A 22,285-nucleotide genomic window follows, 5' to 3' on the forward strand; every position below is an offset into this window, starting at 1 on the left:
TTTCCTGTTGATGAGGGAATATTGTTGTGTTGTGTGAAACTGCTGCATCTGTTGTTACACAAGTGGGTACCTAACGAAAAGATATTCTTTCCCATACCGGAGTTGAACCCAGGCCACCTGGGTGAAAACCAGGAATCCTAACCTCTAGACCATATGGGAAGACACATACTTAAAATACACATCACAGACAAATCTTTAAATGTTGACATTATGCCTGTTGGATTCAAAAACTACATCTTTTTTTTCTCAGAGATGTTGGGGAATGTCCAGATGAAATCCGTCTAAAATGTGTTTGAAGTGAGAACAGCCAGAAGCACTGAAAGTTATACAGTATCATTCCCAGCTTGATTTCAGTCAATTAAATAAAGTATTGAGCCAGCCAGGAGTCGAACCTAGAATCTTCTGATCCGTAGTCAGACACGTTATCCATTGCGCCACTGGCCCCACGTCTAAGCTGAAGTCAGGTCACAGCTAGACCAGTGTACACATTCTTGGCGTCTGTCAACAACAAGGTTCCTTGGTTTTCTGTTTCAGATGCATATCTTAATTTGATCCTCCTGTTGTTGCATGAATTTTACTGCAGAGCAAGAAATGCAGCCATGAAGTGTATTCAACGTTTAAAAAGCTTTGTATAATTTGAATCTACATAACATGTCACATTTCCTGTTGCTGAGGGAATATTGTTGTGTTGTGTGAAACTGCTGCATCTGTTGTTACACAAGTGCGTTACCTAATGACAAGTTATTCTTTCCCATACCGGGAGTTGAACCTAGGCCACCTGGGTGAAAACCAGGTCCTATTGGGAAGACACATACCTAAATTTGTTGCTGAGGGAATAAGAAACTGCTGCATCTGTTGTTACACAAGTGGAGTACTAGAATCTTACGTCAAAAATACCATTTAACACCTGGGTGACAAATATATTCTTTTTGAATCTACATAAAATCTTAACATGAGGGAATACCTGAGAAACTGCTGCATCTTTTGTTACACAAGTGGGTAATGACAAGATATTTTTCCCATACCGGAGTTGAACCCAGGCCACCTGGGTGAAAACCAGGAATCCTAACCGCTAGACCATATGGGAAGACACATACTTAAAATACACATCACAGACAAATCTTTAAATGTTGACATTATGCCTGTTGGATTTAAAAGCTACATCTTTTTTCTCAGAGATGTTGGGGAATGTCCAGATGAAATCCGTCTAAAATGTGTTTGAAGTGAGAACAGCCAGAAGCACTGAAAGGTATACAGTATCATTCCCAGCTTGATTTCAGTAAATTAAACAAAGTATTGAGCCAGCCAGGAGTCGAACCTAGAATCTTCTGATCCGTAGTCAGACACGTTATCCATTGCGCCACAGGACCCACGTCTAAGCTGAAGTCAGGTCACAGCTAGACCAGTGTACACAGTCATAGCGTCTCTCAACAACAAGGTTCCTTGGTTTTCTGTTTCAGATGCATATCTTAATTTGATCCTCCTGTTGTTGCATGAATTTTACTGCAGAGCAAGAAATGCAGCCATGAAGTGTATTCAACGTTTAAAAAGCCTTGTATAATTTGAATCTACATAACAAGTCACATTTCCTGTTGCTGAGGGAATATTGTTGTGTTGTGAGAAACTGCTGCATCTGTTGTTACACAAGTGGGTACCTAACGAAAATATATTCTTTCCCATACCGGGAGTTGAACCCGGGCCACCTGGGTGAAAACCAGGAATCCTAACCGCTAGACCATATGGGAAGACACATACTTAAAATACACATCACAGACAAATCTTTAAATGTTGACATTATGCCTGTTGGATTTAAAAGCTACATCTTTTTTTCTCAGAGATGTTGGGGAATGTCCAGATGAAATCCGTCTAAAATGTGTTTGAAGTGAGAACAGCCAGAAGCACTGAAAGGTATACAGTATCATTCCCAGCTTGATTTCAGTCAATTAAACAAAGTATTGAGCCAGCCAGGAGTCGAACCTAGAATCTTCTGATCCGTAGTCAGACACGTTATCCATTGCGCCACTGGCCCCACGTCTAAGCTGAAGTCAGGTCACAGCTAGACCAGTGTACACAGTCATGGCGTCTGTCAACAACAAGGTTCCTTGGTTTTCTGTTTCAGATGCATATCTTAATTTGATCCTCCTGTTGTTGCATGAATTTTACTGCAGAGCAAGAAATGCAGCCATGAAGTGTATTCAACGTTTAAAAAACTTTGTATAATTTGAATCTACATAACATGTCACATTTCCTGTTGCTGAGGGAATATTGTTGTGTTGTGTGAAACTGCTGCATCTGTTGTTACACAAGTGGGTACCTAACGACAAGATATATTCTTTCCCATACCGGGAGTTGAACCCAGGCCACCTGGGTGAAAACCAGGAATCCTAACCGCTAGACCATATGGGAAGACACATACTTAAAATACACATCACAGACAAATCTTTAAATGTTGACATTATGCCTGTTGGATTTAAAAGCTACATCTTTTTTTTCTCAGAGATGTTGGGGAATGTCCAGATGAAATCCGTCTAAAATGTGTTTGAAGTGAGAACAGCCAGAAGCACTGAAAGGTATACAGTATCATTCCCAGCTTGATTTCAGTCAATTAAATAAAGTATTGAGCCAGCCAGGAGTCAAACCTAGAATCTTCTGATCCGTAGTCAGACACGTTATCCATTGCGCCACTGGCCCCACGTCTAAGCTGAAGTCAGGTCACAGCTAGACCAGTGTACACAGTCATAGCGTCTGTCAACAACAAGGTTCCTTGGTTTTCTGTTTCAGATGCATATCTTAATTTGATCCTCCTGTTGTTGCATGAATTTTACTGCAGAGCAAGAAATGCAGCCATGAAGTGTATTCAACGTTTAAAAACGTTATATAATTTGAATCTACATAACATGTCACATTTCCTGTTGCTGAGGGAATATTGTTTTGTGAAACTGCTGCATCTGTTGTTACACAAGTGCGTACCTAACGACAAGTTATTCTTTCTTGAACCCGGGCCACCGGGAGTTGAACCTAGGCCACCTGGGTGAAAACCAGGAATCCTATTCAACGTTTAAAAAACCCTTGTATAATTTGAATCTACATAACAAGTCACATTTCCTGTTGCTGAGGGAATATTGTTGTGTTGTGAGAAACTGCTGCATCTGTTGTTACACAAGTGGGTACCTAACGAAAATATATTCTTTCCCATACCGGGAGTTGAACCCGTGCCACCTGGGTGAAAACCAGGAATCCTAACCGCTAGACCATATGGGAAGACACATACTTAAAATACACATCACAGACAAATCTTTAAATGTTGACATTATGCCTGTTGATTTAAAAGCTACATCTTTTTTCTCAGAGATGTTGGGGAATGTCCAGATGAAATCCGTCTAAAATGTGTTTGAAGTGAGAACAGCCAGAAGCACTGAAAGGTATACAGTATCATTCCCAGCTTGATTTCAGTCAATTAAACAAAGTATTGAGCCAGCCAGGAGTCGAACCTAGAATCTTCTGATCCGTAGTCAGACACGTTATCCATTGCGCCACTGGCCCCACGTCTAAGCTGAAGTCAGGTCACAGCTAGACCAGTGTACACAGTCATGGCGTCTGTCAACAAACAAGGTTCCTTGGTTTTCTGTTTCAGATGCATATCTTAATTTGATCCTCCTGTTGTTGCATGAATTTTACTGCAGAGCAAGAAATGCAGCCATGAAGTTTATTCAACGTTTAAAAAGCTTTGTATAATTTGAATCTACATAACAAGTCACACTTCCTGTTGCTGAGGGAATATTGTTGTGTTGTGTGAAAGTACTGCATCTGTTGTTACACAAGTGCGTACCTAACGAAAATATATTCTTTCCCATACCGGGAGTTGGACCCGGGCCACCTGGGTGAAAACCAGGAATCCTAACCGCTAGACCATATGGGAAGACACATACTTAAAATACACATCACAGACAAATCTTTAAATGTTCACATTATGCCTGTTGGATTCAAAAGCTACATCTTTTTTTCTCAGAGATGTTGGGGAATGTCCAGATGAAATTTAAAATGTGTTTCAAGTGAGAACAGCCAGAAGCACTGAAATATACAGTATCATTCCCAGCTTGATTTCAGTCAATTAAATAAAGTATTGAGCCAGCCAGGAGTCGAACCTAGAATCTTCTGATCCGTAGTCAGACACGTTATCCATTGCGCCACTGGCCCCACGTCTAAGCTGAAGTCAGGTCACAGCTAGACCAGTGTACACAGTCATAGCGTCTCTCAACAACAAGGTTCCTTGGTTTTCTGTTTCAGATGCATATCTTAATTTGATCCTCCTGTTGTTGCATGAATTTTACTGCAGAGCAAGAAATGCAGCCATGAAGTGTATTCAACGTTTAAAAAACGTTATATAATTTGAATCTACATAACATGTCACATTTCCTGTTGCTGAGTGAATATTGTTGTGTTGTGTGAAACTGCTGCATCTGTTGTTACACAAGTGCGTACCTAATGACAAGTTATTCTTTCCCATACCGGGAGTTGAACCCAGGCCACCTGGGTGAAAACCAGGAATCCTAACCGCTAGACCATATGGGAAGACACATACTTAAAATACACATCACAGACAAATCTTTAAATGTTGACATTATGCCTGTTGGATTCAAAAACTACATCTTTTTTCTCAGAGATGTTGGGGAATGTCCAGATGAAATCCATCTAAAATGTGTTTAAAGTGAGAACAGCCAGAAGCACTGAAAGGTATACAGTATCATTCCCAGCTTGATTTCAGTCAATTAAACAAAGTATTGAGCCAGCCAGGAGTCGAACCTAGAATCTTCTGATCCGTAGTCAGACACGTTATCCATTGCGCCACTGGCCCCACGTCTAAGCTGAAGTCAGGTCACAGCTAGACCAGTGTACACAGTCATAGCGTCTCTCAACAACAAGGTTCCTTGGTTTTCTGTTTCAGATGCATATCTTAATTTGATCCTCCTGTTGTTGCATGAATTTTACTGCAGAGCAAGAAATGCAGCCATGAAGTGTATTCAACGTTTAAAAAACCTTATATAATATGAATCTACATAACATGTCACATTTCCTGTTGCTAAGTGAATATTGTTGTGTTGTGTGAAAGTACTGCATCTGTTGTTACACAAGTGCGTACCTAATGACAAGTTATTCTTTCCCATACCGGGAGTTGAACCCGGGCCACCTGGGTGAAAACCAGGAATCCTAACCGCTACTAGACCATATGGGAAGACACATACTTAAAATACACATCACAGACAAATCTTTAAATGTTGACATTATGCCTGTTGGATTTAAAAGCTGCATCTTTTTTACACAGAGATGAAAATATATTCTTTCCCATACCAGGAGTTGAACCCAGGCCATGTCCAGAATCCTAAATAGACCATATGGGAAGACACATACTTAAAATACATATCACAGACAAATCTTTAAATGTTGACATTATGCCAGCCAGAGAAGCAGATGAAATGTCTAAAATGTGTTTATACTGAAAGTATCATTCATTCCCAGCTTGATTTCAGTCAATTAAATAAAGTATTGAGCCAGCCAGGAGTCGAACCTAGAATCTTCTGATCCGTAGTCAGACACGTTATCCATTGCGCCACTGGCCCCAGATCTAAGCTGAAGTCAGGTCACAGCTAGACCAGTGTACACAGTCATGGCGTCTGTCAACAACAAGGTTCCTTGGTTTTCTGTTTCAGATGCATATCTTAATTTGATCCTCCTGTTGTTGCATGAATTTTACTGCAGAGCAAGAAATGCAGCCATGAAGTGTATTCAACGTTTAAAAAGACTTGTATAATTTGAATCTACATAACATGTCACATTTCCTGTTGCTGAGGGAATATTGTTGTGTTGTGAGAAACTGCTGCATCTGTTGTTACACAAGTGGGTACCTAACGACAATATATTCTTTCCCATACCGGGAGTTGAACCCGGGCCACCTGGGTGAAAACCAGGAATCCTAACCGCTAGACCATATGGGAAGACACATACTTAAAATACACATCACAGACAAATCTTTAAATGTTGACATTATGCCTGTTTGATTTGTCCAGATGAAATCCATCTAAAATGTGTTTAATACAGTATCAGTTCCCAGCTTGATTTCAGTCAATTAAATAAAGTATTGAGCCAGCCAGGAGTCGAACCTAGAATCTTCTGATCCGTAGTCAGACACGTTATCCATTGCGCCACTGGCCCCACGTCTAAGCTGAAGTCAGGTCACAGCTAGACCAGTGTACACAGTCATGGCGTCTGTCAACAACAAGGTTCCTTGGTTTTCTGTTTCAGATGCATATCTTAATTTGATCCTCCTGTTGTTGCATGAATTTTACTGCAGAGCAAGAAATGCAGCCATGAAGTGTATTCAACGTTTAAAAAGCCTTGTATAATTTGAATCTACATAACATGTCACATTTCCTGTTGCTGAGGGAATATTGTTGTGTTGTGAAACTGCTGCATCTGTTGTTACACAAGTGCGTACCTAACGACAAGATATTCTTTCTCATACCGTGAGTTGAACCCGGGCCACCTGGGTGAAAACCAGGAATCCTAACCGCTAGACCATATGGGAAGACACATACTTAAAATACACATCACAGACAAATCTTTAAATGTTGACATTATGCCTGTTGGATTCAAAAACTACATCTTTTTTTCTCAGAGATGTTGGGGAATGTCCAGATGAAATCTGTCTAAAATGTGTTTGAAGTGAGAACAGCCAGAAGCACTGAAAGGTATACAGTATCATTCCCAGCTTGATTTCAGTCAATTAAATAAAGTATTGAGCCAGCCAGGAGTCGAACCTAGAATCTTCTGATCCGTAGTCAGACACGTTATCCATTGCGCCACTGGCCCCACGTCTAAGCTGAAGTCAGGTCACAGCTAGACCAGTGTACACAGTCATGGCGTCTGTCAACAACAAGGTTCCTTGGTTTTCTGTTTCAGATGCATATCTTAATTTGATCCTCCTGTTGTTGCATGAATTTTACTGCAGAGCAAGAAATGCAGCCATGAAGTGTATTCAACGTTTAAAAAAATTGTATAATTTGAATCTACATAACAAGTCACATTTCCTGTTGCTGAGGGAATATTGTTGTGTTGTGAGAAACTGCTGCATCTGTTGTTACACAAGTGGGTACCTAATGACAATATATTCTTTCCCATACCGGGAGTTGAACCCGGGCCACCTGGGTGAAAACCAGGAATCCTAACCGCTAGACCATATGGGAAGACACATACTTAAAATACACATCACAGACAAATCTTTAAATGTTGACATTATGCCTGTTTGATTTAAAAGCTACATCGTCTTTTTTAATACAGTATCATTCCCTGCTTGATTTCAGTCAATTAAACAAAGTATTGAGCCAGCCAGGAGTCGAACCTAGAATCTTCTGATCCGTAGTCAGACACGTTATCCATTGCGCCACTGGCCCCATGTCTGTCAGCATAAGTCAGGTCACAGCTAGACCAGTGTACACAGTCATAGCGTCTGTCAACAATGCAAGGTTCCTTGGTTTTCTGTTTCAGATGCATATCTTAATTTGATCCTCCTGGTGTTGCATGAATTTTACTGCAGAGAAATAAATGCAGCCATGAAGTGTATTCAACGTTTAAAAACCCTTGTATAATTTGAATCTACATAACATGTCACATTTCCTGTTGCTGAGGGAATATTGTTGTGTTGTGAGAAACTGCTGCATCTGTTGTTACACAAGTGGATACCCTACGAAAATATATTCTTTCCCATTATATAAGGTAGCATTGTTTAAAGTGGCTAGTGATATATTTACATCATTTCCCATCAATTCCCATTATTAAAATGGCTGGAGTTGGGTCAGTGTCAATGACAGTGTGTTGGCAGCAGCCACTCAATGTTAGTGGTGGCTGTTTAACAGTCTGATGGCCTTGAGATAGAAGCTGTTTTTCAGTCTCTCGGTCCCAGCTTTGATGCACCTGTACTGACCTCGCCTTCTGGATGATAGCGGGGTGAACAGGCAGTGGTTCGGGTGGTTGATGTCCTTGATGATCTTTATGGCCTTCCTGTAACAACGGGTGGTGTAGGTGTCCTGGGGGCAGGTAGTTTGCCCCCGGTGATGCGTTGTGCAGTCCTCACTACCCTCTGGAGAGCCTTACGGTTGAGGGCGGAGCAGTTGCCGTACCAGGCGGTGATACAGCCCGCCAGGATGCTCTCGATTGTGCATCTGTAGAAGTTTGTGAGTGCTTTTGGTGACAAGCCGAATTTCTTCAGCCTCCTGAGGTTGAATAGGCGCTGCTGCCTTTTCAGATGACGCTGTCAGTGTGAGTGGACCAATTCAGATTGTCTGTGATGTGTATGCCGAGGAACTTAAAACTAGCTACCCTCTCCACTACTGTTCCATCGATGTGGATAGGGGGTGTTCCCTCTGCTGTTTCCTGAAGTCCACAATCATCTCCTTAGTTTTGTTGACGTTGAGTGTGAGGTTATTTTCCTGACACCACACTCCGAGGGCCCTCACCTCCTCCCTGTAGGCCGTCTCGTCGTTGTTGGTAATCAAGCCTACCACTGTTGTGTCGTCCGCAAACTTGATGATTGAGTTGGAGGCGTGCGTGGCCACGCAGTCGTGGGTGAACAGGGAGTACAGGAGAGGGCTCAGAACGCACCCTTGTGGGGCCCCGTGTTGAGGATCAGCGGGGAGGAGATGTTGTTGCCTACCCTCACTGGCACCACGTCTAAGCTGAAGTCAGGTCACAGCTAGACAAATGTACACAGTCTTGGCGTCTGTCAACAACAAGGTTCCTCGGTTTTCTGTTTCAGATGCATATCTTAATTTGATCCTCCTGTTGTTGCATGAATTTTACTGCAGAGCAAGAAATGCAACCATTAAGTGAATTCAACGTTTAAAAAGCCTTGTATAATTTGAATCTACATGACATGTCACATTTCCTGTTGCTGAGGGAATATTGTTTTGTGAAACTGCTGCATCTGTTGTTACACAAGTGCGTACCTAACGACAAGTTATTCTTTCTGATACCGGGAGTTGAACCTAGGCCACCTGGGTGAAAACCAGGAATCCTATTCAACGTTTAAAAAGCCTTGTATAATTTGAATCTACATAACTTGTCACATTTCCTGTTGCTGAGGGAATATTGTTGTGTTGTGAGAAACTGCTGCATCTGTTGTTACACAATACCTTACGAAAATAATTATTTCCCATACCACCTGGGTGAAAACCAGGAATCCTATTCAACGTTTAAAAACCCTTGTATAATTTGAATCTACATAAAATTTAACATTTCCTGAGGGAATACTGTTGTGTTCTGAGAAACTGCTGCATCTTTTGTTACACAAGTGCGTACCTAATGACAAGTTATTCTTTCCCATACCGGGAGTTGAACCCAGGCCACCTGGGGGAAAACCAGGAATCCTAACCGCTAGACCATATGGGAAGACACATACTTAAAATACACATCACAGACAAATCTTTAAATGTTGACATCATGCCTGTTGGATTAAAAGCTACATCTTTTTTTCTCAGAGATGTTGGGGAATGTCCAGATGAAATCTGTCTAAAATGTGTTTGAAGTGAGAACAGCCAGAAGCACTGAAAGGTATACAGTATCATTCCCAGCTTGATTTCAGTCAATTAAACAAAGTATTGAGCCAGCCAGGAGTCGAACCTAGAATCTTCTGATCCGTAGTCAGACACGTTATCCATTGCGCCACTGGCCCCACGTCTAAGCTGAAGTCAGGTCACAGCTAGACCAGTGTACACAGTCATGGCGTCTGTCAACAACAAGGTTCCTTGGTTTTCTGTTTCAGATGCATATCTTAATTTGATCCTCCTGTTGTTGCATGAATTTTACTGCAGAGCAAGAAATGCAGCCATGAAGTGTATTCAACGTTTAAAAAACATTATATAATATGAATCTACATAACATGTCACATTTCCTGTTGCTGAGTGAATATTGTTGTGTTGTGTGAAAGTACTGCATCTGTTGTTACACAAGTGGGTACCTAAAGAAAATATGTTCTTTCCCATACCGGGAGTTGAACCCGGGCCACCTGGGTGAAAACCAGGAATCCTAACCGCTAGACCATATGGGAAGACATATACTTAAAATACACATCACAGACAAATCTTTAAATGTTGACATTATGCCTGTTGGATTCAAAAACTACATCTTTTTTTCTCAGAGATGTTGGGGAATGTCCAGATGAAATCCGTCTAAAATGTGTTTAAAGTGAGAACAGCCAGAAGCACTGAAAGATATACAGTATCATTCCCAGCTTGATTTCAGTCAATTAAATAAAGTATTGAGCCAGCCAGAGTCGAACCTAGAATCTTCTGATCCGTAGTCAGACACGTTATCCATTGCGCCACTGGCCCCACGTCTAAGCTGAAGTCAGGTCACAGCTAGACCAGTGTACACAGTCATGGCGTCTGTCAACAACAAGGTTCCTTGGTTTTCTGTTTCAGATGCATATCTTAATTTGATCCTCCTGTTGTTGCATGAATTTTACTGCAGAGCAAGAAATGCAGCCATGAAGTGTATTCAACGTTTAAAAAACATTATATAATTTGAATCTACATAACATGTCACATTTCCTGTTGCTGAGTGAATATTGTTGTGTTGTGTGAAACTGCTGCATCTGTTGTTACACAAGTGCGTACCTAATGACAAGTATATTCTTTCCCATACCGGGAGTTGAACCCAGGCCACCTGGGTGAAAACCAGGAATCCTAACCGCTAGACCATATGGGAAGACACATACTTAAAATACACATCACAGACAAATCTTTAAATGTTGACATTATGCCTGTTGGATTCAAAAACTACATCTTTTTTTTTTCTCAGAGATGTTGGGGAATGTCCAGATGAAATCTGTCTAAAATGTGTTTGAAGTGAGAACAGCCAGAAGCACTGAAAGGTATACAGTATCATTCCCAGCTTGATTTCAGTCAATTAAATAAAGTATTGAGCCAGCCAGGAGTCGAACCTAGAATCTTCTGATCCGTAGTCAGACACGTTATCCATTGCGCCACTGGCCCCACGTCTAAGCTGAAGTCAGGTCACAGCTAGACCAGTGTACACAGTCATGGCGTCTGTCAACAACAAGGTTCCTTGGTTTTCTGTTTCAGATGCATATCTTAATTTGATCCTCCTGTTGTTGCATGAATTTTACTGCAGAGCAAGAAATGCAGCCATGAAGTGTATTCAACGTTTAAAAAGCATTATATAATTTGAATCTACATAACATGTCACATTTCCTGTTGCTGAGTGAATATTGTTGTGTTGTGTGAAACTGCTGCATCTGTTGTTACACAAGTGGGTACCTAATGACAAGTATATTCTTTCCCATACCGGGAGTTGAACCCAGGCCACCTGGGTGAAAACCAGGAATCCTAACCGCTAGACCATATGGGAAGACACATACTTAAAATACACATCACAGACAAATCTTTAAATGTTGACATCATGCCTGTTGGATTCAAAAACTACATCTTTTTTTCTCAGAGATGTTGGGGAATGTCCAGATGAAATCTGTCTAAAATGTGTTTGAAGTGAGAACAGCCAGAAGCACTGAAAGGTATACAGTATCATTCCCAGCTTGATTTCAGTCAATTAAATAAAGTATTGAGCCAGCCAGGAGTCGAACCTAGAATCTTCTGATCCGTAGTCAGACACGTTATCCATTGCGCCACTGGCCCCACGTCTAAGCTGAAGTCAGGTCACAGCTAGAACAGTGTACACAGTCATGGCGTCTGTCAGCAAAAAGGTTCCTTGGTTTTCTGTTTCAGATGCATATCTTAATTTGATCCTCCTGTTGTTGCATGAATTTTACTGCAGAGCAAGAAATGCAGCCATGAAGTGTATTCAACGTTTAAAAAACATTATATAATATGAATCTACATAACATGTCACATTTCCTGTTGCTGAGTGAATATTGTTGTGTTGTGTGAAAGTACTGCATCTGTTGTTACACAAGTGGGTACCTAAAGAAAATATGTTCTTTCCCATACCGGGAGTTGAACACGGCCACCTGGGTGAAAACCAGGAATCCTAACCGCTAGACCATATGGGAAGACATATACTTAAAATACACATCACAGACAAATCTTTAAATGTTGACATTATGCCTGTTGGATTCAAAAACTACATCTTTTTTCTCAGAGATGTTGGGGAATGTCCAGATGAAATCCGTCTAAAATGTGTTTAAAGTGAGAACAGCCAGAAGCACTGAAAGATATACAGTATCATTCCGAGCTTGATTTCAGTCAATTAAATAAAGTATTGAGCCAGCCAGGAGTCGAACCTAGAATCTTCTGATCCGTAGTCAGACACGTTATCCATTGCGCCACTGGCCCCACGTCTAAGCTGAAGTCAGGTCACAGCTAGACCAGTGTACACAGTCATGGCGTCTGTCAACAACAAGGTTCCTTGGTTTTCTGTTTCAGATGCATATCTTAATTTGATCCTCCTGTTGTTGCATGAATTTTACTGCAGAGCAAGAAATGCAGCCATGAAGTGTATTCAACGTTTAAAAAACATTATATAATATGAATCTACATAACATGTCACATTTCCTGTTGCTGAGTGAATATTGTTGTGTTGTGTGAAAGTACTGCATCTGTTGTTACACAAGTGCGTACCTAATGACAAGTTATTCTTTCCCATACCGGGAGTTGAACCCAGGCCACCTGGGTGAAAACCAGGAATCCTAACCGCTAGACCATATGGGAAGACACATACTTAAAATACACATCACAGACAAATCTTTAAATGTTGACATCATGCCTGTTGGATTCAAAAACTACATCTTTTTTCTCAGAGATGTTGGGGAATGTCCAGATGAAATCTGTCTAAAATGTGTTTGAAGTGAGAACAGCCAGAAGCACTGAAAGGTATACAGTATCATTCCCAGCTTGATTTCAGTCAATTAAATAAAGTATTGAGCCAGCCAGGAGTCGAACCTAGAATCTTCTGATCCGTAGTCAGACACGTTATCCATTGCGCCACTGGCCCCACGTCTAAGCTGAAGTCAGGTCACAGCTAGAACAGTGTACACAGTCATGGCGTCTGTCAGCAAAAAGGTTCCTTGGTTTTCTGTTTCAGATGCATATCTTAATTTGATCCTCCTGTTGTTGCATGAATTTTACTGCAGAGCAAGAAATGCAGCCATGAAGTGTATTCAACGTTTAAAAAACATTATATAATATGAATCTACATAACATGTCACATTTCCTGTTGCTGAGTGAATATTGTTGTGTTGTGTGAAAGTACTGCATCTGTTGTTACACAAGTGCGTACCTAATGACAAGTTATTCTTTCCCATACCGGGAGTTGAACCCAGGCCACCTGGGTGAAAACCAGGAATCCTAACCGCTAGACCATATGGGAAGACACATACTTAAAATACACATCACAGACAAATCTTTAAATGTTGACATCATGCCTGTTGGATTCAAAAACTACATCTTTTTTTCTCAGAGATGTTGGGGAATGTCCAGATGAAATCTGTCTAAAATGTGTTTGAAGTGAGAACAGCCAGAAGCACTGAAAGGTATACAGTATCATTCCCAGCTTGATTTCAGTCAATTAAATAAAGTATTGAGCCAGCCAGGAGTCGAACCTAGAATCTTCTGATCAAATCAAATCAAATCAAATCAAATTTATTTATATAGCCCTTCGTACATCAGCTGATATCTCAAAGTGCTGTACAGAAACCCAGCCTAAAACCCCAAACAGCAAACAATGCAGGTGTAAAAGCACGGTGGCTAGGAAAAACTCCCTAGAAAGGCCAAAACCTAGGAAGAAACCTAGAGAGGAACCGGGCTATGTGGGGTGGCCAGTCCTCTTCTGGCTGTGCCGGGTAGAGATTATAACAGAACATGACCAAGATGTTCAAATGTTCATAAATGACCAGCATGGTCAAATAATAATAAGGCAGAACAGTTGAAACTGGAGCAGCAGCACAGTCAGATGGACTGGGGACAGCAAGGAGCCATCATGTCAGGTAGTCCTGGGGCACGGTCCTAGGGCTCAGGTCCTCCGAGAGAGAGAAAGAAAGAGAGAATTAGAGAGAGCAAATATATTCTTTCCCATACCGGGAGTTGAACCCGGGCCACCTGGGTGAAAAACAGGAATCCTAACCACTAGACCATATGGGAAGACACATACTTAAAATACACATCACAGACAAATCTTTAAATGTTGACATTATGCCTGTTTGATTTAAAAGCTACATCTTTTTTTTAATACAGTATCATTCCCTGCTTGATTTCAGTCAATTAAACAAAGTATTGAGCCAGCCAGGAGTCGAACCTAGAATCTTCTGATCCGTAGTCAGACACGTTATCCAATCAAATCAAATCAAATCAAATGTTATTTGTCACATACACATGGTTAGCAGATGTTAATGAGAGTGTAGCGAAATGCTTGTGCTTCTAGTTCCGACAATGCAGTGATAACCAACAAGTAATCTAACTAACAATTCCAAAACTACTGTCTTATACACAGTGTAAGGGGATAAGGAACATGTACATAAGGATATATGAATGAGTGATGGTACAGAGCAGCATACAGTAGATGGTATCGAGTACAGTATATACATATGAGATGAGTGTGTAGACAAAGTAAACAAAGTGGCATAGTTAAAGTGGCTAGTGATACATGTGTTACATAAGGATGCAGTCGATGATGTAGAGTACAGTATATACATATGCATATGAGATGAATAATGTAGGGTAAGTAACATTATATAAGGTAGCATTGTTTAAAGTGGCTAGTGATATATTTACATCATTTCCCATCAATTCCCATTATTAAAATGGCTGGAGTTGGGTCAGTGTCAATGACAGTGTGTTGGCAGCAGCCACTCAATGTTAGTGGTGGCTGTTTAACAGTCTGATGGCCTTGAGATAGAAGCTGTTTTTCAGTCTCTCGGTCCCAGCTTTGATGCACCTGTACTGACCTCGCCTTCTGGATGATAGTGGGGTGAACAGGCAGTGGTTTGGGTGGTTGATGTCCTTGATGATCTTTATGGCCTTCCTGTAACAACGGGTGGTGTAGGTGTCCTGGAGGGCAGGTAGTTTGCCCCCGGTGATGCGTTGTGCAGTCCTCACTACCCTCTGGAGAGCCTTACGGTTGAGGGCAGAGCAGTTGCCGTACCAGGCGGTGATACAGCCCGCCAGGATGCTCTCGATTGTGCATCTGTAGAAGTTTGTGAGTGCTTTTGGTGACAAGCCAAATTTCTTCAGCCTCCTGAGGTTGAATAGGCGCTGCTGCGCTTCTTCACGACGCTGTCAGTGTGAGTGGACCAATTCAGTTTGTCTGTGATGTGTATGCCGAGGAACTTAAAACTAGCTACCCTCTCCACTACTGTTCCATCGATGTGGATAAGGGGGTGTTCCCTCTGCTGTTTCCTGAAGTCCACAATCATCTCCTTAGTTTTGTTGACGTTGAGTGTGAGGTTATTTTCCTGACACCACACTCCGAGGGCCCTCACCTCCTCCCTGTAGGCCGTCTCGTCGTTGTTGGTAATCAAGCCTACCACTGTTGTGTCGTCCGCAAACTTGATGATTGAGTTGGAGGCGTGCGTGGCCACGCAGTCGTGGGTGAACAGGGAGTACAGGAGAGGGCTCAGAACGCACCTTTGTGGGGCCCCGTGTTGAGGATCAGCGGGGAGGAGATGTTGTTGCCTACCCTCACTGGCACCACGTCTAAGCTGAAGTCAGGTCACAGCTAGACAAATGTACACAGTCAAAAGCATCTGTCAACAACAAGGTTCCTTGGTTTTCTGTTTCAGATGCATATCTTAATTTGATCCTCCTGTTGTTGCATGAATTTTACTGCAGAGCAAGAAATGCAACCATGAAGTGTATTTAACGTTTAAAAAGCCTTGTATAATTTGAATCTACATAACATGTCACATTTCCTGAGCGAATATTGTTGAATATTGTTTGTTGTGAGAAACTGCTGCATCTGTTGTTACACAAGTGCGTACCTAACGACAAGATATTCTTTCCCATACCGGGAGTTGAACCCAGGCAACCTGGGTGAAAACCAGGAATCCTAACTGCTAGACCATATGGGAAGACACATACTTAAAATACACATCACAGACAAATCTTTAAATGTTGACATTATGCCTGTTGGATTTAAAAGCAACTGTTGTTACACAAGTGGATACCCTACGAAAATATATTCTTTCCCATACCGGGAGTTGAACCCAGGCAACCTGGGTGAAAACCAGGAATCCTAACCGCTAGACCATATGGGAAGACACATACTTAAAATACACATCACAGACAAATCTTTAAATGTTGACATCATGCCTGTTGGATTCAAAACTACATCTTTTTTCTCAGAGATGTTGGGGAATGTCCAGATGAAATCTGTCTAAAATGTGTTTGAAGTGAGAACAGCCAGAAGCACTGAAAGGTATACAGTATCATTCCCAGCTTGATTTCAGTCAATTAAATAAAGTATTGAGCCAGCCAGGAGTCGAACCTAGAATCTTCTGATCCGTAGTCAGACACGTTATCCATTGCGCCACTGGCCCCACGTCTAAGCTGAAGTCAGGTCACAGCTAGAACAGTGTACACAGTCATGGCGTCTGTCAACAACAAGGTTCCTTGGTTTTCTGTTTCAGATGCATATGTTAATTTGATCCTCCTGTTGTTGCATGAATTTTACTGCAGAGCAAGAAATGCAGCCATGAAGTGTATTCAACGTTTAAAAAGCCTTGTATAATTTTAATCTACATAACAAGTCACATTTCCTGTTGCTGAGGGAATATTGTTGTGTTGTGAGAAACTGCTGCATCTGTTGTTACACAAGTGGGTACCTAAAGAAAATATGTTCTTTCCCATACCGGGAGTTGAACACGGCCACCTGGGTGAAAACCAGGAATCCTAACCGCTAGACCATATGGGAAGACATATACTTAAAATACACATCACAGACAAATCTTTAAATGTTGACATTATGCCTGTTGGATTCAAAAACTACATCTTTTTTCTCAGAGATGTTGGGGAATGTCCAGATGAAATCCGTCTAAAATGTGTTTAAAGTGAGAACAGCCAGAAGCACTGAAAGATATACAGTATCATTCCGAGCTTGATTTCAGTCAATTAAATAAAGTATTGAGCCAGCCAGGAGTCGAACCTAGAATCTTCTGATCCGTAGTCAGACACGTTATCCATTGCGCCACTGGCCCACGTCTAAGCTGAAGTCAGGTCACAGCTAGACCAGTGTACACAGTCATGGCGTCTGTCAACAACAAGGTTCCTTGGTTTTCTGTTTCAGATGCATATCTTAATTTGATCCTCCTGTTGTTGCATGAATTTTACTGCAGAGCAAGAAATGCAGCCATGAAGTGTATTCAACGTTTAAAAAACATTATATAATATGAATCTACATAACATGTCACATTTCCTGTTGCTGAGTGAATATTGTTGTGTTGTGTGAAAGTACTGCATCTGTTGTTACACAAGTGCGTACCTAATGACAAGTTATTCTTTCCCATACCAGGAGTTGAACCCAGGCCACCTGGGTGAAAACCAGGAATCCTAACCGCTAGACCATATGGGAAGACACATACTTAAAATACACATCACAGACAAATCTTTAAATGTTGACATCATGCCTGTTGGATTCAAAAACTACATCTTTTTTTCTCAGAGATGTTGGGGAATGTCCAGATGAAATCTGTCTAAAATGTGTTTGAAGTGAGAACAGCCAGAAGCACTGAAAGGTATACAGTATCATTCCCAGCTTGATTTCAGTCAATTAAATAAAGTATTGAGCCAGCCAGGAGTCGAACCTAGAATCTTCTGATCCGTAGTCAGACACGTTATCCATTGCGCCACTGGCCCCACGTCTAAGCTGAAGTCAGGTCACAGCTAGAACAGTGTACACAGTCATGGCGTCTGTCAACAAAAAGGTTCCTTGGTTTTCTGTTTCAGATGCATATGTTAATTTGATCCTCCTGTTGTTGCATGAATTTTACTGCAGAGCAAGAAATGCAGCCATGAAGTGTATTCAACGTTTAAAAAGCCTTGTATAATTTTAATCTACATAACAAGTCACATTTCCTGTTGCTGAGGGAATATTGTTGTGTTGTGAGAAACTGCTGCATCTGTTGTTACACAAGTGGGTACCTAAAGAAAATATGTTCTTTCCCATACCGGGAGTTGAACACGGCCACCTGGGTGAAAACCAGGAATCCTAACCGCTAGACCATATGGGAAGACATATACTTAAAATACACATCACAGACAAATCTTTAAATGTTGACATTATGCCTGTTGGATTCAAAAACTACATCTTTTTTCTCAGAGATGTTGGGGAATGTCCAGATGAAATCCGTCTAAAATGTGTTTAAAGTGAGAACAGCCAGAAGCACTGAAAGATATACAGTATCATTCCGAGCTTGATTTCAGTCAATTAAATAAAGTATTACATTTACATTTAACATTTAAGTCATTTAGCAGACGCTCTTATCCAGAGCGACTTACAAATTGGTGCAATCACCTTATGACATCCAGTGGGACAGTCACTTACAATAGTGCATCTAAAACTTAGGGGGGGTGGGGTGAGAGGGATTACTTAACCTATCCTAGGTATTCCTTAAAGAGGTGGGGTTTCAGGTGTCTCCGGAAGGTGGTGATTGACTCCGCTGTCCTGGCGTCGTGAGGGAGTTTGTTCCACCATTGGGGGGCCAGGGCAGCGAACAGTTTTGACTGGGCTGAGCGCGGGAGCTGTACATTTCCTCAGTGGTAGGGAGGCGAGCAGGCCAGAGGTGGATGAACGCAGTGCCCTTGTTTGGGTGTAGGGCCTGATCAGAGCCTGGAGGTACTGAGGTGCCGTTCCCCTCACAGCTCCGTAGGCAAGCACCATGGTCTTGTAGCGGATGCGAGCTTCAACTGGAAGCCAGTGGAGAGAACGGAGGAGCGGGGTGACGTGAGAGAACTTGGGAAGGTTGAACATCACAGACAAATCTTTAAATGTTGACATTATGCCTGTTTGATTTAAAAGCTACATCTTTTTTTTAATACAGTATCATTCCCTGCTTGATTTCAGTCAATTAAACAAAGTATTGAGCCAGCCAGGAGTCGAACCTAGAATCTTCTGATCCGTAGTCAGACACGTTATCCATTCAAATCAAATCAAATCAAATGTTATTTGTCACATACACATGGTTAGCAGATGTTAATGAGAGTGTAGCGAAATGCTTGTGCTTCTAGTTCCGACAATGCAGTGATAACCAACAAGTAATCTAACTAACAATTCCAAAACTACTGTCTTATACACAGTGTAAGGGGATAAGGAACATGTACATAAGGATATATGAATGAGTGATGGTACAGAGCAGCATACAGTAGATGGTATCGAGTACAGTATATACATATGAGATGAGTGTGTAGACAAAGTAAACAAAGTGGCATAGTTAAAGTGGCTAGTGATACATGTGTTACATAAGGATGCAGTCGATGATGTAGAGTACAGTATATACATATGCATATGAGATGAATAATGTAGGGTAAGTAACATTATATAAGGTAGCATTGTTTAAAGTGGCTAGTGATATATTTACATCATTTCCCATCAATTCCCATTATTAAAATGGCTGGAGTTGGGTCAGTGTCAATGACAGTGTGTTGGCAGCAGCCACTCAATGTTAGTGGTGGCTGTTTAACAGTCTGATGGCCTTGAGATAGAAGCTGTTTTTCAGTCTCTCGGTCCCAGCTTTGATGCACCTGTACTGACCTCGCCTTCTGGATGATAGCGGGGTGAACAGGCAGTGGTTTGGGTGGTTGATGTCCTTGATGATCTTTATGGCCTTCCTGTAACAACGGGTGGTGTAGGTGTCCTGGAGGGCAGGTAGTTTGCCCCCGGTGATGCGTTGTGCAGTCCTCACTACCCTCTGGAGAGCCTTACGGTTGAGGGCAGAGCAGTTGCCGTACCAGGCGGTGATACAGCCCGCCAGGATGCTCTCGATTGTGCATCTGTAGAAGTTTGTGAGTGCTTTTGGTGACAAGCCAAATTTCTTCAGCCTCCTGAGGTTGAATAGGCGCTGCTGCGCCTTCTTCACGACGCTGTCAGTGTGAGTGGACCAATTCAGTTTGTCTGTGATGTGTATGCCGAGGAACTTAAAACTAGCTACCCTCTCCACTACTGTTCCATCGATGTGGATAGGGGGTGTTCCCTCTGCTGTTTCCTGAAGTCCACAATCATCTCCTTAGTTTTGTTGACGTTGAGTGTGAGGTTATTTTCCTGACACCACACTCCGAGGGCCCTCACCTCCTCCCTGTAGGCCGTCTCGTCGTTGTTGGTAATCAAGCCTACCACTGTTGTGTCGTCCGCAAACTTGATGATTGAGTTGGAGGCGTGCGTGGCCACGCAGTCGTGGGTGAACAGGGAGTACAGGAGAGGGCTCAGAACGCACCTTTGTGGGGCCCCGTGTTGAGGATCAGCGGGGAGGAGATGTTGTTGCCTACCCTCACTGGCACCACGTCTAAGCTGAAGTCAGGTCACAGCTAGACAAATGTACACAGTCAAAAGCATCTGTCAACAACAAGGTTCCTTGGTTTTCTGTTTCAGATGCATATCTTAATTTGATCCTCCTGTTGTTGCATGAATTTTACTGCAGAGCAAGAAATGCAACCATGAAGTGTATTTAACGTTTAAAAAGCCTTGTATAATTTGAATCTACATAACATGTCACATTTCCTGAGCGAATATTGTTGTGTTGTGAGAAACTGCTGCATCTGTTGTTACACAAGTGCGTACCTAACGACAAGATATTCTTTCCCATACCGGGAGTTGAACCCAGGCAACCTGGGTGAAAACCAGGAATCCTAACTGCTAGACCATATGGGAAGACACATACTTAAAATACACATCACAGACAAATCTTTAAATGTTGACATTATGCCTGTTGGATTTAAAAGCAACTGTTGTTACACAAGTGGATACCCTACGAAAATATATTCTTTCCCATACCGGGAGTTGAACCCAGGCAACCTGGGTGAAAACCAGGAATCCTAACCGCTAGACCATATGGGAAGACACATACTTAAAATACACATCACAGACAAATCTTTAAATGTTGACATCATGCCTGTTGGATTCAAAAACTACATCTTTTTTTCTCAGAGATGTTGGGGAATGTCCAGATGAAATCTGTCTAAAATGTGTTTGAAGTGAGAACAGCCAGAAGCACTGAAAGGTATACAGTATCATTCCCAGCTTGATTTCAGTCAATTAAATAAATTATTGAGCCAGCCAGGAGTCGAACCTAGAATCTTCTGATCCGTAGTCAGACACATTATCCATTGCGCCACTGGCCCCACGTCTAAGTTGAAGTCAGGTCACAGCTAGAACAGTGTACACAGTCATGGCGTCTGTCAGCAAAAAGGTTCCTTGGTTTTCTGTTTCAGATGCATATGTTAATTTGATCCTCCTGTTGTTGCATGAATTTTACTGCAGAGCAAGAAATGCAGCCATGAAGTGTATTCAACGTTTAAAAAGCCTTGTATAATTTTAATCTACATAACAAGTCACATTCCTGTTGCTGAGGGAATATTGTTGTGTTGTGAGAAACTGCTGCATCTGTTGTTACACAAGTGGGTACCTAAAGAAAATATGTTCTTTCCCATACCGGGAGTTGAACACGGCCACCTGGGTGAAAACCAGGAATCCTAACCGCTAGACCATATGGGAAGACATATACTTAAAATACACATCACAGACAAATCTTTAAATGTTGACATTATGCCTGTTGGATTCAAAAACTACATCTTTTTTCTCAGAGATGTTGGGGAATGTCCAGATGAAATCCGTCTAAAATGTGTTTAAAGTGAGAACAGCCAGAAGCACTGAAAGATATACAGTATCATTCCGAGCTTGATTTCAGTCAATTAAATAAAGTATTGAGCCAGCCAGGAGTCGAACCTAGAATCTTCTGATCCGTAGTCAGACACGTTATCCATTGCGCCACTGACCCCACGTCTAAGCTGAAGTCAGGTCACAGCTAGACCAGTGTACACAGTCATGGCGTCTGTCAACAACAAGGTTCCTTGGTTTTCTGTTTCAGATGCATATCTTAATTTGATCCTCCTGTTGTTGCATGAATTTTACTGCAGAGCAAGAAATGCAGCCATGAAGTGTATTCAACGTTTAAAAAACATTATATAATATGAATCTACATAACATGTCACATTTCCTGTTGCTGAGTGAATATTGTTGTGTTGTGTGAAAGTACTGCATCTGTTGTTACACAAGT

General features: G+C 41.7%; 21 non-coding genes across 21 annotated transcripts; all 21 read right to left on the reverse strand.

The window, feature by feature from the left end:
- Positions 1-371: 371 nt before the first annotated feature.
- Positions 372-444, reverse strand: trnar-acg. The gene has a single exon. It is a non-coding gene; the product is annotated as a tRNA-Arg (tRNA).
- A 1,229-nt stretch (positions 445-1,673) lies between these two features.
- Positions 1,674-1,745, reverse strand: trnae-uuc. The gene has a single exon. It is a non-coding gene; the product is annotated as a tRNA-Glu (tRNA).
- Positions 1,746-1,956: 211 nt separating this feature from the next.
- Positions 1,957-2,029, reverse strand: trnar-acg. The gene has a single exon. It is a non-coding gene; the product is annotated as a tRNA-Arg (tRNA).
- Positions 2,030-3,470: 1,441 nt separating this feature from the next.
- trnar-acg lies at positions 3,471-3,543 on the reverse strand. The gene has a single exon. It is a non-coding gene; the product is annotated as a tRNA-Arg (tRNA).
- Positions 3,544-4,124: 581 nt separating this feature from the next.
- trnar-acg lies at positions 4,125-4,197 on the reverse strand. The gene has a single exon. It is a non-coding gene; the product is annotated as a tRNA-Arg (tRNA).
- A 585-nt stretch (positions 4,198-4,782) lies between these two features.
- trnar-acg lies at positions 4,783-4,855 on the reverse strand. Its single transcript has one exon. It is a non-coding gene; the product is annotated as a tRNA-Arg (tRNA).
- A 690-nt stretch (positions 4,856-5,545) lies between these two features.
- Positions 5,546-5,618, reverse strand: trnar-acg. Its single transcript has one exon. It is a non-coding gene; the product is annotated as a tRNA-Arg (tRNA).
- Positions 5,619-5,921: 303 nt separating this feature from the next.
- Positions 5,922-5,993, reverse strand: trnae-uuc. Its single transcript has one exon. It is a non-coding gene; the product is annotated as a tRNA-Glu (tRNA).
- A 144-nt stretch (positions 5,994-6,137) lies between these two features.
- On the reverse strand, positions 6,138-6,210 carry trnar-acg. Its single transcript has one exon. It is a non-coding gene; the product is annotated as a tRNA-Arg (tRNA).
- Positions 6,211-6,794: 584 nt separating this feature from the next.
- On the reverse strand, positions 6,795-6,867 carry trnar-acg. Its single transcript has one exon. It is a non-coding gene; the product is annotated as a tRNA-Arg (tRNA).
- A 302-nt stretch (positions 6,868-7,169) lies between these two features.
- trnae-uuc lies at positions 7,170-7,241 on the reverse strand. The gene has a single exon. It is a non-coding gene; the product is annotated as a tRNA-Glu (tRNA).
- A 134-nt stretch (positions 7,242-7,375) lies between these two features.
- Positions 7,376-7,448, reverse strand: trnar-acg. The gene has a single exon. It is a non-coding gene; the product is annotated as a tRNA-Arg (tRNA).
- Positions 7,449-9,651: 2,203 nt separating this feature from the next.
- trnar-acg lies at positions 9,652-9,724 on the reverse strand. Its single transcript has one exon. It is a non-coding gene; the product is annotated as a tRNA-Arg (tRNA).
- Positions 9,725-10,027: 303 nt separating this feature from the next.
- On the reverse strand, positions 10,028-10,099 carry trnae-uuc. Its single transcript has one exon. It is a non-coding gene; the product is annotated as a tRNA-Glu (tRNA).
- Positions 10,100-10,972: 873 nt separating this feature from the next.
- trnar-acg lies at positions 10,973-11,045 on the reverse strand. Its single transcript has one exon. It is a non-coding gene; the product is annotated as a tRNA-Arg (tRNA).
- Positions 11,046-11,632: 587 nt separating this feature from the next.
- Positions 11,633-11,705, reverse strand: trnar-acg. The gene has a single exon. It is a non-coding gene; the product is annotated as a tRNA-Arg (tRNA).
- Positions 11,706-12,289: 584 nt separating this feature from the next.
- trnar-acg lies at positions 12,290-12,362 on the reverse strand. The gene has a single exon. It is a non-coding gene; the product is annotated as a tRNA-Arg (tRNA).
- Positions 12,363-12,947: 585 nt separating this feature from the next.
- On the reverse strand, positions 12,948-13,020 carry trnar-acg. The gene has a single exon. It is a non-coding gene; the product is annotated as a tRNA-Arg (tRNA).
- Positions 13,021-16,485: 3,465 nt separating this feature from the next.
- trnar-acg lies at positions 16,486-16,558 on the reverse strand. The gene has a single exon. It is a non-coding gene; the product is annotated as a tRNA-Arg (tRNA).
- Positions 16,559-17,142: 584 nt separating this feature from the next.
- Positions 17,143-17,215, reverse strand: trnar-acg. The gene has a single exon. It is a non-coding gene; the product is annotated as a tRNA-Arg (tRNA).
- Positions 17,216-17,800: 585 nt separating this feature from the next.
- trnar-acg lies at positions 17,801-17,873 on the reverse strand. Its single transcript has one exon. It is a non-coding gene; the product is annotated as a tRNA-Arg (tRNA).
- Positions 17,874-22,285: the final 4,412 nt, after the last annotated feature.

The sequence above is a fragment of the Oncorhynchus gorbuscha genome, unplaced genomic scaffold (genome assembly GCF_021184085.1).
Source record: "Oncorhynchus gorbuscha isolate QuinsamMale2020 ecotype Even-year unplaced genomic scaffold, OgorEven_v1.0 Un_scaffold_1671, whole genome shotgun sequence".
Taxonomy (NCBI): domain Eukaryota; kingdom Metazoa; phylum Chordata; class Actinopteri; order Salmoniformes; family Salmonidae; genus Oncorhynchus; species Oncorhynchus gorbuscha.